This window comes from Ambystoma mexicanum, chromosome 4q (assembly GCF_040938575.1).
Source record: "Ambystoma mexicanum isolate Mex_15411 chromosome 4q, UKY_AmexF1_1, whole genome shotgun sequence".
Lineage (NCBI taxonomy): Eukaryota > Metazoa > Chordata > Amphibia > Caudata > Ambystomatidae > Ambystoma > Ambystoma mexicanum.
The window spans coordinates 1,318,076,301-1,318,090,275 of NC_090928.1; positions in this window are offsets into that span (position 1 = coordinate 1,318,076,301).

Below are 13,975 nucleotides of genomic sequence, written 5' to 3' on the forward strand. Positions count from 1 at the left end.
TCTACCGAAGTAATGTACTCTCGTTGCCAATTGTAATAAATGGCAGAGGCACCAAATACATATTATGAAGTTTTATTGTAGAGCCCCCGCAGCACAACACCACTCAGGGAAAACCGCTGCAGACTCCCTGCAGAACTCCACATTCTAGATTGATATTACACACATAGGTTCCAAACAATACATTCTACATTACTCTGTAACACAGCCACCACTACGCCAGCTCGATGGAGCCCTTGGAAGACTCCCCAGAGCTGGCATGGCGGGGGGCTAACGGTGCCTTTTGTTGGTGAAGGCGCCTGCGGCGGTTAGGTGCATTTGGTGACAATCGGGTGCTCACCACCCGATTGACATTGAATGCGCCCGCCGGCGGCGCCTTCTCCCGCTACGCCAGTTCGGGGGAGCCCTTGAAAGACTCCCCGAGCTAGCATGGCGGGGGCTAATGGTGCCCTGGCGGGCACGGCGCCCCGGGCAGTCACCCGGCTCGCCCCCCCATAAGGCCGGGCCTACTTATCACATGTTGCCTGGATCATGAATTAGGCTTTTTTGGAATAGCAGAAAGTGTCAGCTGAATCAGTTTTAGGAACTTCTAATTCTGTCCGATAATCTCAGTGACATGAAACTATTTGCTTGGGAGCCCAAACTTTGGCTAAGTGGCAAAGCCAAGGTTTGAGACCAGTCTGTAACTCAGACACTTGAACACATCTTCCCAGGTGTAGGTGGTAGACATTCTGTTTGTGGCCATTCTTCTTGGAACATTGACTTGAAAACAACCTCCTGACCGCGGAATACAATACAAAACATGTGGTTGTGTTTTGTTTTTGATGCAGTTTCATGATTGCTGTACTTTTTATGATGTATATTTATGATAACTTTTCCTGTCGAAGGGAAAGGCCTCTGGGTATCTAGTAGCACAGTCAACAATAACATGTATTCGTTGCCCGGTTTAGAGGGCTCCAAGGGACCCACGATGCCCAACGCTATACATGAGAAGGATTCTTTAGTGATGGGTAGCAGTTTCAAAGAAGTCCTGGGTATCGGGTTAGCAGATGTCTTCTTGCATATCTCACAGGTGTCCACATAACATTTCACTTCTGTGTATGCACCGGGCCAATACAATGTGTTGAGCACCTGATCCTGGGTTTTGCCTACACCGTGGTGGCCAGCAGTCATGTGAGAATGGGCTAACATCATAACTACCATGTGATGACTCCTGGGTATTGCATGCTGTGTTTTCCTGCTCCCATCCCTCTCATTACTCTCTCAATACAATCATCTATATATCCTATGTTAGGATAAAACTCCCAGGTAAGCAGGAGGGCTACTGGTAGTTTGCGGGCTCCAAACTCATGGAAGGCCCAACTCCTTCCCTTCCCAAAAGGAACCCATGTCCAGACAGACCTCAAGTTCAAACTGCAGTTTTTTTACAGCTAAAACCAACAGGGATCAGAACAAGAAAAGGCTCCTTGATCGTCTCAGTGATCTCTGGCCCGCAGGCCACTTTTGTAGTGCTATGGCATCATCATGAATTCGCAACCTGGGCCCTTCTCCAGCAAACCTATTGAGCGTGTGGATTGGGCAATGAGTAGTATTTCCCCTAAAGCAACCCCTATATGGGTTATTTTACTGGCTCTCCCATGTCAAGTGTCAGACCTGGTCCATCCCAATATTGCTGATACTAAACAATGTTTCAGTGTGAGGGTCTGATGATTGGTTCCTGCCCATCGCTCCCCACCCCTCGGCCTGGGACCCAAGTCGGTTCTCAGCTTGGAGTGTATCTTTTCAAGGTATTAAGAACAACTAATCTGATCCCTCTTCCAATTCCACACTTTCTCCTCTGGACTTTGCCAACTTCTTCTCCTCCAAAATCCTCACCCTCCGGCAAAAAATTAACTCCCCCTCTAACTCCCCCTCTCCTCCACCCGCCTCTCCTCCTGCTTCCGTTATGTCCATCTTCTCACCTGTTTCCCCTTCTGAAGTCTCTTCCCTACTATCCAAAGCCCACCCCACATCCGCCCCCTCTGACCCTCTCCCCTCCGCTCTTATCCCCAAGATCTACCCTCTTCTTATCCCTTACCTCACCACTTTCTTCAACTCCTGCCTATCCTCATCAATCTTTCCCTCTGCCTTCAAACATGCAGCGATTATTCCTATTCTAAAGAAGCCCTCTGCCGATCCACTCATCACTGCTAACTACAGACCTATCTCTCTTCTACCTTTCCTTTCTAAGCTTCTTGAGCGCCTTGCCTACTCTCAACTCTCATCCTTTGTCAATACCTCCTCTCTCCTTCCTCCCTTCCAATCTGGCTTCCGTCCCAAACATTCCACTGAAACTGCTCTCACCTCTATCCTTAACTCCCTCCTCTCTGCTCGACATAGCAAGCAATCCTCTATCCTTATTCTCCTTGATCTCTCCGCAGCTTTTGACACTGTCGATCATCCACTCCTCCTCCACACTCTTTCCTCCTTCGGGTTTAAAGACCATGTCCTAAACTGGTTATCCTCTTACCTCTCCTCCCGTTCCTTCACAGTTTCATGGGGAGGTCAGACCTCTCCTTCATTCCCTCTTATTTACGGTGTTCCCCAAGGCTCTGTACTTGGTCCTTTACTCTTCTCTCTCTACACATCCCTCATTGCGCCTGTCATCTCCTCGTTTGACATCTCCCACCATTTCTATGCAGACGATACCCAACTCTTGCTCTCCTTCTCCTCCTTCACGACTGACCTTCACCTTAAGCTCTCCTCCTGCCTCACTGCTATCAAGAACTGGATGTCCTCCTGCTTTCTCTCTCTCAACACCGATAAAACTGACGTCCTTTTCTTCCCCTCTAATTCTCTTCTCCCTCCCTCTCCTCGCCCTTTCATTCACTTTCCTCCCTCCAATCTCCCTTTCTCTCCCCAAGCTTGTAACTTAGGCGTTCTCTTTGACTCCTCTCTCAACGTCTCGCAACACATTTCACTCACCTCTCGCACCTGCCGATACCACCTCTATAATATTCGCAAAATCCGTCCCTCCCTTACTGTCCACGCCTCCAAACTCTTAATCTCCTCTCTCGTCTTTTCCCGCCTCTTCTACTGCTCTTCTTTACTCTTTGGTCTTCCCGCATCTCAGCTTGCCCCTCTTAAATCCGTTTACCGCTCGGCTGTTCGTACCCTTTGTCTCCTCACCACCCGTGACTCCATCTCCTCTTCGCTCTCTTACCTTGGCTGGCTACCTTTCCACTCACAGCTAAAATTCAACTTTCTCTGCCTTGTCTTCAAATCCCTCCATGGTCTTGCTCCTCCTTATCTCTCCTCCCTTCTCTCCTTCTACTCCCCCTCCCGCTCCCTTCGTTCTGCTGACCATTTCCTTCTCACTGTACCTCCATCCCCCTGCGCTTCCTCCCGTTTCCGCTCCTTCCAACTCCTTGCTCCCCTGCACTGGAACTCTCTCCCTCTCACAATCCGCTCTACCACAACCTTCTCCTCATTTAACACTTCCCTTAAATCCCTCCTCCTCCATCCTCCTCCTTGAAAACTCCCCCTCTGCTCTCTCCTCTTCCCCCCTTCCCTGATTCCTTTTCCCCCTTCTCCTGCTCTCTCTCCCTTCCATTTTCCCTCCAATCCGCCATCACCCCCCCACTTCTAGTCCCACTCCCCTTTCCCCACCCCTTCCGTTAATTGCCCGTTCCACTGTTTTATTGAATGACTCATGATGTAAATGTTTGTTCCCACTGTTACTGGTTCTTGTTATCTTGTATTTTGTTGTTCCAATGTACAGCGCCTTGGTGTAAAGCGCTCTTTAAATAAATAAATCAACAATCAATCAAACTATGTGTCATGCCTTCCCCATGGAAGGTGTGGAACCGCTGTAGGTTCCATTAGTTTGCCATTAGTTAGTCTCTTTCCCTTTCTCACCTCGGGGGCACTAGCCCATCAGTTCTCTCTCTGGTTACTGGATTTCTCTGTTCCATTGTTTACCTCATTATTTACCATTCTTTACCAACCGCTTCGGCCTCTGTCCCAGACCCTTCATTGTTTTGAAGTCTGTTGGCTTCCAACGAGTATCCTTCAGCATTCTAATCTATTCCGGATCTGCTAGCTTCAGTGACATTTTTTGCATCGACACATCATCTCTACTGGAGTTCTCAGCTGGTCACTGTATTTCCACTTTGTTCGACCTCCAGGTTACTCGCAGGGTTTTTTCAGCCAGGAGGCTTTTTCCCTGTTAGTTGAAGGGCACGCTCCCAGGTAATCCTCGTTGCGGGGTGTTTCCCAAAACCCGACAACATGGCCTCCAGAGGAAAGCGCACTTATTGACACGGGAAAAAGAAAGACAAGAAAGGAGGGGGAAAAGAAGGTTAGAAGGAGAAAGAAGACAGAGACTCACGACAGCTCAATAGAAGACCAAGGTGAGGAGGAAGGGAGGGTGGAAGCATCAGAGTCGTGACACTATGTGTCTGCATTTTAACATGCGTGCATCACCAATGCCTGTGAGAGCGCTTGTTCTCATCATGCAACACTCGGCTTCTCCTGTAACGACTTTGTTGCAACTACTGTCTGGCTGCGTGAGACTGTCCTTCTTTCCCAGCTGCTAGTTTCGGTACATCATCAGCTTGGCACGTCATGTGCCTAGAGCCCGTGTTTGGGGCCTCTGGAGCTCTGAATTACTCTGATTTATTTGCATTTACTTGCCGGTGTTACTGTAGTTCAGGGAAAGGAATGCCACACGCTTCTCTGTGGCATTGGCAGCGTGCCCTGTCCCACACGGTTGCCTTCTGGTTCACTCTGAGTTCAGCTCGGCTCAGCCTTTACTGAGATGGTTGTGACCTGCTGTAATTTCCTAAGCCATAACATGGCTTCTACTTGTGCTATTCTATAGTATCCATAGGTTAGTTGCTCCTTGCTCTGTCACGTTGCTTAGGTACTCCTACAGCTCCATGGGTTAGTTTGCATGTAAGCATCTGCAAGCCTGCTCAGGATCTCTTGCTTCATGCGATTTCTGCTTTTCTGCAGTGAAACTAATGACAAGATAATAAACACGTGGACAGTATGTATGTGTATTTGTCCCCTAGCTTGTATGGCTGTACGCACACGTTTTCTTCGTGTATTTGGGTGCGTGTGGTGTCTCAAAGGACGTAGAACAGCTTCTTGGCGCTTTAGACAAGACTGTCAATGGAGGTGTCTTTGGTTGCGTCTCGTGGCTCTTAATCCACCTTGGCCAATGGTTTCACTGCTCCTGGGCTATAGGGTTGACAGTGTGGGTACCTTTCCATATACTTGTCTATAATGGGGGCAGTGGGAATTGGTCCAAAATGGTACGATCAATCATGGTTCCTTATGTTCTTCCGGGTCATGTCTGGTGGGAGGGGAAGCAGGGGTAGATTTCGGCCTTCCCTCTTCAGTCCCGACCAAAGAACCAATCATCTTCCTTCAGTCGCCATATCTTTGTCACTCCTCTGAAGTGTCCAGAATAGTTTGCACTATCATTGAAGGACCAGTACGTGTAACTGCACACTCCTTCGGGGTTGCACCAAACCCGCTTTCCTTCATACTTGCTTGGATCACAGGGATTGTCCACTTTTGTCCCTTCTGGGAATAGGTCACACATCACTATTCTCTCCCTTAGTCTGTCTCTTTCTCTCACAATGTCAACCATCGCTCCTCTTATGTTCACATCCATCAGGATTTGCATCCCTATTGCTTCTTCTGCTGTCTTCTTGCACTTTCCAATGCAGATCTTGATCCCACACAGGGATGCTGCCTCTAGTGCCAGTTCTCCAACTAGTCCTTCTGCCTGCCATGATGGCATCCATGACCATAGATATGCTAGCCACCCCTTGTCCTTTCCTGTCCCGCGGGCTTCGTCCTCCATTTATGCATGCATTTGCACTAATTGTCCGACTGCATCTGAGAGAGTCCCGTTATCTTCATCGTTGGCTTTTATGAATGGTCAACATGAAATCCCTATTTTTGCGTATACTCCCCTTTCCATTGCTGTGAGGATGGCCTGGTCTTCCTGCTTGGGTGAGATATGCACGCACTTGAGTTCATCAAGATCCTCAACATTGGCCTGTCTATTAATGTTACTCTGTTTCCGGGTGAGGCCATTGTGTTGTAGGGCTTGATGTCCTGGACATGATTCCAAATGTTTTTACCATCGAGTCGCACAGCTCTGCCTGTAACTGCGTCGACCGCGTGCGGGCTGGACAATCTGGGTGCGTTCCACCTACGCAAGAAGTTCTTCAGGAGGACTAAGTTCCCTACGTTTACTGAATGTGGGTGTCCAAAGTTTTGGTCTTGGTCATCAGAATCTGTAGCTTCGTTGTCTTCAGGACTGACCCGTGTCCTCTGTATCTTGCGAGAGATAAAAGAAGCGCTAGAAACCAAGGAATTGATGTACTCTTAACATCTCTTGCCCTAGCACATCTGCACTATTCTCACAATCCTTCAATGCTCTAGTGGGAGGAGCCAGGGGGAGATGCATGCACCATCCTGCAACCACCTGGAGGGGCGTTAAAAGCTGGTCAGACCCTGGCTTGTTGCGAAATTCAAACAGTGCCAATGGTAGGCAGTGTAGCCAGTTCTATTTGGTGCTCTGCTGAGTTTTGGCAATGCACTGCTTCAGGAGTCCATTGAGACGTTCACACACCCAATTTGCTTGCGGGTAGTACGCACAGGCGAATTTGTGTTTGAACCCTAGCAGGGTTGTAATATACTGAAACATTTCATTGGCTCAGTGAGGACCATTATCAGACCGCAAGACCTCACAGATGCCCTATTGTAGGAATACCTCTCGGACCAGAAATTTGGCTGTCCGGAGGGCTTCAGCATGTGAACAGGACCCAGCCTTTATTCACCTTGAGAATGGGATGACAACCTCTATCATGTAGCGGTATCCTTGGCACACCTCGATCATATCCACGTAATCTATGTGGAGATGCAGAAATGGGCCTTCATGTCTTGGTATAGCTCCTCTCACAACTCTCAGGGTGTGACCAGCTGTAAACTGTTGGCACGTCACGTCAGGCAGTTACTAATAAAATTGGCTACATGTTAAAACAAGTTTGGACAAAACCATGTTGCCCCAATGCGTGTGAGGTCTGAAACTACTGTGCCCTCCACCCCAGACTGTGTTTATATGCCTACAGGTAACCACTGAGTCTGGAACCACCACCATAGGCACCTGAGTGGCTACTGCGCCCTCTCTGTGGACTATGAATCTGGAATATGTAGCACAGGTAGGGCCAGTCTTTCACCATCTTCAATCGATCTTCAGCCTGTATCACCCCAAGGCCTGTGCCTGCGAGGGTGGCTACACATGTGGCTTCCTTAGCCCTACATCTCGTGATTGTGGCAGTGATTTTGGTGTCAGTCTTGTCATTCCCTAACAGACATCCACCGAAGTTGATGGTGATGCAGAGCTGAGAGGTTCCACAGCTCCAACTGAACTCCACGATAGCCAGTGGTCATCGGGTGAGGCCATCAAACCGCCTAACAAGTTTGGAAGAGCCAGGGATGGTCTATTCATCTCGCATCCACTGTCATTGGACAGTGGTGATAGTTGACAGTATCACAAAGTGCTGAGGCTCTGTTTATGAACACATGGTCCAAGAAGGTCTCAATGTTAGCACTAACTGCTACCTTTGTGGGAGACCCAGTACTTTTCCAGCTCAGAGATACTAGCGTCCATTCGGCTAGCCCCTGGTTTAGAGGGAATTCATCATACGTGATGCTTGCACGTACAAAGGTCTTCTCCTCCTCTCCTCTCCCCCCATGAGGGTCGCACAAACTACATCCGGCTTGGGTCTACCCTTCTAGGCAGGATCTCCCTTTATATGGCTACATACTCCACACACATGGCAGCCCTGTGGGGCTGTGACTGTGGGTGCACCTGTGCCAGGGCTGCCTTCACTCTTCCTTTGTGTGGAGCAGAAGATGTAGATGACTGGAATTTACCTTCACGTTTGTGGGGCCCTTTCTTAGTAGGAGGGTGCAAACCTTTGTCCTTACCCTACTTTGGTTGACTTGTATCATTCCATGCACCGCTGCAGCCATAAAGAAGCACCCCTGTATTTACACAACTGCATTGTAAGGAGACCTCATTGATATATTGGCCCTCATTACGACCCTGGCGGAAAGTGACTGACCGGACCGCCACAGCGTAAATAGCGTTTCCGCCATTGCACGAAGGAGCAAAGTGCGGCCCATTCCGACCCATCGGGCACGAGCACCACGGCATGGCGGAAGTGCAAAGTCCGCGATGGCGGAAATGACCCCAAAACGGCCCACACCGCCGCCGTACGGCGCCCTAGGTGCAATACCGCCACCCATCACAGCGGACACCGCAGTGTGCGCCTACCGGAAAGTACGGTGACCGGAAATATACGGAAACGGAAGTTAAAACATGGGCCCGGAACGGGAAACATCCCGCCGTACACCTATAAAACCACTAAAACCACACAACCACTAAAATCACTACCCTGAAACACACCCCAACCCGTCATCCACCCTAGCGAAACCAAGAAAAATGGGAAAAGTAGCGAAGAAAGCGTGCGACCGCAAGCGGCAGGTCCACTTCTCCCGTGAGGAACTCACCGTGCTAACAGAGACCCTCCAGGAGAATGCTGCCGTCGTCTTCTGCACGCAAATGACCAGGACGGCACTTGCAAACAAGAAGGCCATATGGGCTCTGGTGGCACAGCGGGTAAGTGCGGTGGGGACCGCACCCCGCACCCCACAGCAATGCCGCAAGCGATGGGACGACCTGCGGATACGCGTCCGCAGCATACTCTCTGCCAACCGCAACATTGCCACAGCCACCGGGGGAGGTCCTGAATCACCCATCAAGTTGACCCCCTGGGAAGAAATCTGTGCCTCCACCATCGGAATGGAGAGCATAGAGGGAGTCGGAGGGATGGAGAAAGGAGTGCAGACATCCGAAGATTCAGGAAGGTGGGCCAAATAAAACAATGCCAAATCCACAAAGTCCATCCATGTGAAGTACCATGCGTCCACATAGTGCAACAGAAACACATGTCCAGGAGAACGTCCACACACATCGGCCTGATAGCGCACGTTAAAACCCACAATAAATACATAAATAATTAAAAACTCCTAAAACACGCACTACACGTGCAGCAGGCACACCCTAACTGCAGGCTGCCAAACAACTGCACCCTCACTCCACACACAAATGAAAGCACCTCCAAGGCCCCGACCCAAATCACCCTCAGGTACCACCCCAATGCATGTGATACAATGCCATTCCAATTCCCACAGACCCATCAATAACCCTCGCCCTCCTTTACTCCACCACAGGGTCCGATCCAAACGACGAGCTTCAGGACACCCCTACCAGCACACCTGCAAAGAGGGCCAAGACCAACGGCCAAAGACCCTCCACCTCAGCTGCACGCATCAAGACACGGCAGCAGCACAAATCAGGTGGCAGCACAGAGGAGGGAACATCAACAGGCACCCCAGCAGCCAGCATGCGCACAACACCACCACCACAGGTCCCCCCAACGGATGCCACAGAAGGCACTGCCTCTGGTGGCAGCAGCACCATAGGTGACACCCCATTGATGGCAGCATGCTCCGACACAGAAGACGGGGATGTCGAAGTCAGATCCATCCATGACCTGTGCCAATCCCCCTGCCTGTCCCATCCCGTACAACATGAGGATACCACGCAGGGGCACCCACAAGACGACGACTGGCCATCCCCCACAAGCCCTGTGGCAAGGCAACATGAGGACAACAGCCCCTCTGTGACACCCCCGCAAATGGCCATGGCCCAGCAGAGGCAACAGTCCCTCGACCAGTTAATCGTGCAACAGCAGCAACTGGCCACGCTCCTCAAGGACCATGCCGATGAATGTGGGGGCACTAAGGCAGACATAGAAACATCAACTGAGACACTTAGGGCAGAAATGGAGAGAGGTACAGAGACACTAAGGGCACAAATGGAGAGTAGCACCGAGAGCCTGGGAGTCCAAATGGAGAGATGCACCGAGAGCCTGAGGGGGGAACTGCATGCGACGTCCAAGGACGTATGTGCCGAACTTGCCGCAGTGCGCCGTGTGCTCACTGAGCTCTCGCAAACCCTTAGGGACATGCATGGACGTGAGCAGGCAGAGACATCATCCGTTGCAAGTTCCGTCCAGGGCAGCCCCCAACGTAGATCTGGGAGGAACCTGCGCTCCACAGGCAGGGGTGCCCCTGATACCTGCAGAGGGGGCTTGCAATAGCGACTGCCCACTGACAATGAGCATCTTTGGACACTGGTGTTCGGGGGGGAGGTAGGAGGGTGGAGGGGGTGTGTTGGGCTCACTTGGGTGGCGGGTCGATAGGGTGTACAACATGATATCACATATGCCATAAACAGTGCACGATCAACCAATGAGATGTGTGGACATTGATCTTTGTGTACTAGGCCATCATAGGCGTACAGTCCATATTGTGCATGTCCCAGACACACACAGTGCCACGAGTCCCGTGTCCATGTATCAGCCACCAGGCGTGAGTGCTAGAAGCATACATCAATGAGATGCTGACGAATGTCACGGCCCTCCGGTGCCTCGCAGACTCCATGAGGTGCTGCCACATCCCCACCCTCATCATGACCATCATCAGGTGCTTGCAGTTCTGCGTCAGGGGGCATGGGCACATTTCTACGTACGCACATGTTGTGGAGCATGACACATGCCATCACCATCTTTGCAACCTTCTCATGGCGGTACAGGAGTGCCCCGCCAGACCTGCTGAGGCAGCGGAAACGACCCTTCAGTAGGCCGAATGCCTGTTCTATGACTACACGGGTACGTGAGTGGGCATGGTTGTAGTCCTCCTCATGCTGGTCCCGTGGGTTCCGGACTGGTGTGAGGAGCCATCTCTTCAGTGGATATCCAGCATCACCTGTATGTGGACGAGAAACGTATGATGTGGAATGCCATTGCTACGTACGCACACCCCACCCCCCCCTTCCTGCCAGGTCATTGCCGAATCACATACCCCACATTATCATGCATGTAATGAGACTCACCGAGTAGCCAGGATCTGTTCCCTGCGTGTCGCTCCATGTAGCGTGGTATTGTAGAGTTCCTCAAGACCATAGAATCATGGGTTGATCCAGGGAATCTGGCACAACAATGTGTAATGATCCTGTTGGAGTCACACACCATTTGTACATTCAGAGAATGAAATTGTTTTCGGTTGCGGTACTGGGCCTCCATGGCATGTGGGACGACCAATTCCACATGGGTGCAGTCGATGGCACCAATGCAACCCGGTATGCCGGCAAGTGCATGGAATCCCACTTTTGTGTTGGTAATTTCCTGCTCCGAGCGTGGTAGAGAGATGTAGTCGTCTGCGTGCTGCAGGAGGGCATCGAGCACTTGCAATAGTGTCCGTGAGAACAGTGGCTGAGAAATGCCATGCAACTGTCCGACTGTGTGCTGGTAGGTGGCCAGGAAGTGGAGTACAGACACCACCTTCAGTAGGGGTGGGATGGCGGTTGGGCTATCTATCATGCTGACAAGGTCAGCCTGTGTCATGTCCACAATGGCGGCTATGGTGTCCCGGTCCAGGCGGTAGAGGGTGTGGATCTGCTCATCAGTGAGGTTGAACGGATGTGCTCGGAGGCGTGGGATTGCGGGCTGCCTGCGTGGTGGTAGTGGCTGTGCTGGCGGCCCTTGCTGGCCCTGCCTTGGCCTCCTCCTCCTCCTGCGTCTCCTCCGTGCGGCCGGTTGTAGTTGGTGTTCGTCTTCTTCTTGGAGTTGGGGTACTTGCAGTGCTATCAGGTCCCCCAGGGCCAACATCGCGAGTCCTGCCGGTAGCATTTCGGTGTGGTTGTGGGAGGAGACTGGCTGTGCAATTTATGTGTTTTCAGGCTGTATGGCCTCCACCTGTGGTGATTAATTCCACCTGTGCAAACTGCTCTCCCCTTTGGCCGAGCACGTCCCGCGCACAACGCTGCAATTCGGGGAATGGCATCTTGCTATTGCAATCATGTATTTGTACCCGATGGCCGTGTAAGATTGGTTGATATGTTCATTCTGCTGTGGTCCCATTGTTTCACATACTATCTGTGCAGTCGCGAACAGACTTGTGAAGGGTCAGTGGAACGTAGTACTCGAGTAACGGTGGGCCCTCATGCATCACTGTACCGAGTTGCAACGACGGGCGGGGCGTCCCATTTGTGGGTGAAGGCAGTTGCCATTTTCACACACAGCCGCACTCGATGGAATAATTAGTGATTTCAAACGGCCACAGATGCCTCTTCGACGTGATGTTGCAAATGAGGAATTCGAAGGGCGGCGCTTTCGGTTTTCAGCTAGCGGCGAGGAAATGCCCACAGGTCTGACTGCAAATATAACGTACTATTGTTCAATGTCCTTGAGACAGGGGCCATGGCGAGGATGCAATGATTGATATGAATAGTTTGGGATGCGCAATAGCGACGTGGGCGATGAGGCCGGACGTTCCCAAATACATGTTACTTCACTACACTGGAATTACGGGCTGGGGCACTGTGGATTTTGCAGGCTGCATAACGCACAGACTCAATGGATATTTCTAATGTTATGTGAGTAAATATTCAGGCGTTTTAATCCCGGGATGAGGGAATGATGAATGGATGCATGGGCAGGTGATTTGATACAGAGTTTGCCATGTACAGGGCTTCTTGGGATCTATCCGCCTCCCCTACGCTATGTGATGCAGGGCTGCCATAGTGGGACCATCGTCTATCTGGCCTTGTTGGGCCCTCCCTGTCTCGACGCGCCCTCAGACACTTGTGTCCATGCACGTTAACATTCCCATCTGATGGATTCTGTTTTGACAGACGCATGCACAGGTACACTCGTTTGTGATGGTGTTTGCACCTCGATATAGATGGTTATGAGTCGCAAGTGGTTTTGGGGTGGTGATGATCCTTTGGAGTGGGCTAGCATGCATATGGCTGTGGATTTAGTGTGATCATTGAAGTGAGTTGTTCGAATGTAGTTCTGATGGCCATTCTGTTCTTTTTCTTTTCTTTTGGTTGACAGGTATCTCCTCCCCTTTTGCCACTGCCATCTGTATGCCACTCCTGCAGATGGCTTTTACTCCCGACACCTGCTGCTTCGTGTTAATCAGTGGAGCAGCATTACGATCTTATGGGACGATCGCCAATGGGCCACATGCCCTTACGCAGTACTGGTGGCTCGGAGCAACATTTCGGCCTTTCAGCTGGACTAGTGCCTCCCCATTGGGACGGCCCTGCGGTTCTGTGCGCTTCCATGTTGCCTTTTCGTACGTGAATGTGGCTCTGTGTACCATGAGGGAACAGGGCGTCACACAAGTAGTGGCTGGTCATTTCTTGCGGATGCAGCCCACAATGGTGCAAAGTGTTTTGGAGTTCATGGCCTGATGGCTGTATGGGCTTGGTGATTTTGATGTGCATTAAATTTCTATTCTGATTTGGCCCGTGTAGCGTTCTTCTTTGCAAGTGATGTGGCATATGCCTATTTGGGGGGCGATGTATTGTGAGGAGATCTGCATTGGGTTCCAGCTTCGGAGTTTAGTTGCGTGGTACTGTACTGGGCGCGTTTGCCTACGAAGCCCGTGAGGTCAGGGATGGGGGCTGCCAATATGACAGTTTGAATGTTGTCATGCTCAGGGGGCGGGGGATTGGGTTTTGTGTAACAGATGCCGGTCAGCCAGGTGGACTGGTGGAATGATGTGATTCTCGGAATATTGCTGGTCACAGGTGCCTGTGTTTGCGTACGTTTCTTGGTGGGGGACTGTGGTCATGTCCATTGGGATGGCTTCTGTATTCGTGCCATCTGTGCCCTGCTGCTCCCATTGGCCCCTGTTGTGTTTCTTTTGTTCGTTGGCATGCATGGGTGACTTGTACATTTCAATGGTTGCATTGTGACTTCATTGCACCTACGGGGAGTTGTACTTTGTGGCCAGGGAGCGGTGTACAGGCACTCAGTGGGGCCGTTTACGGTTG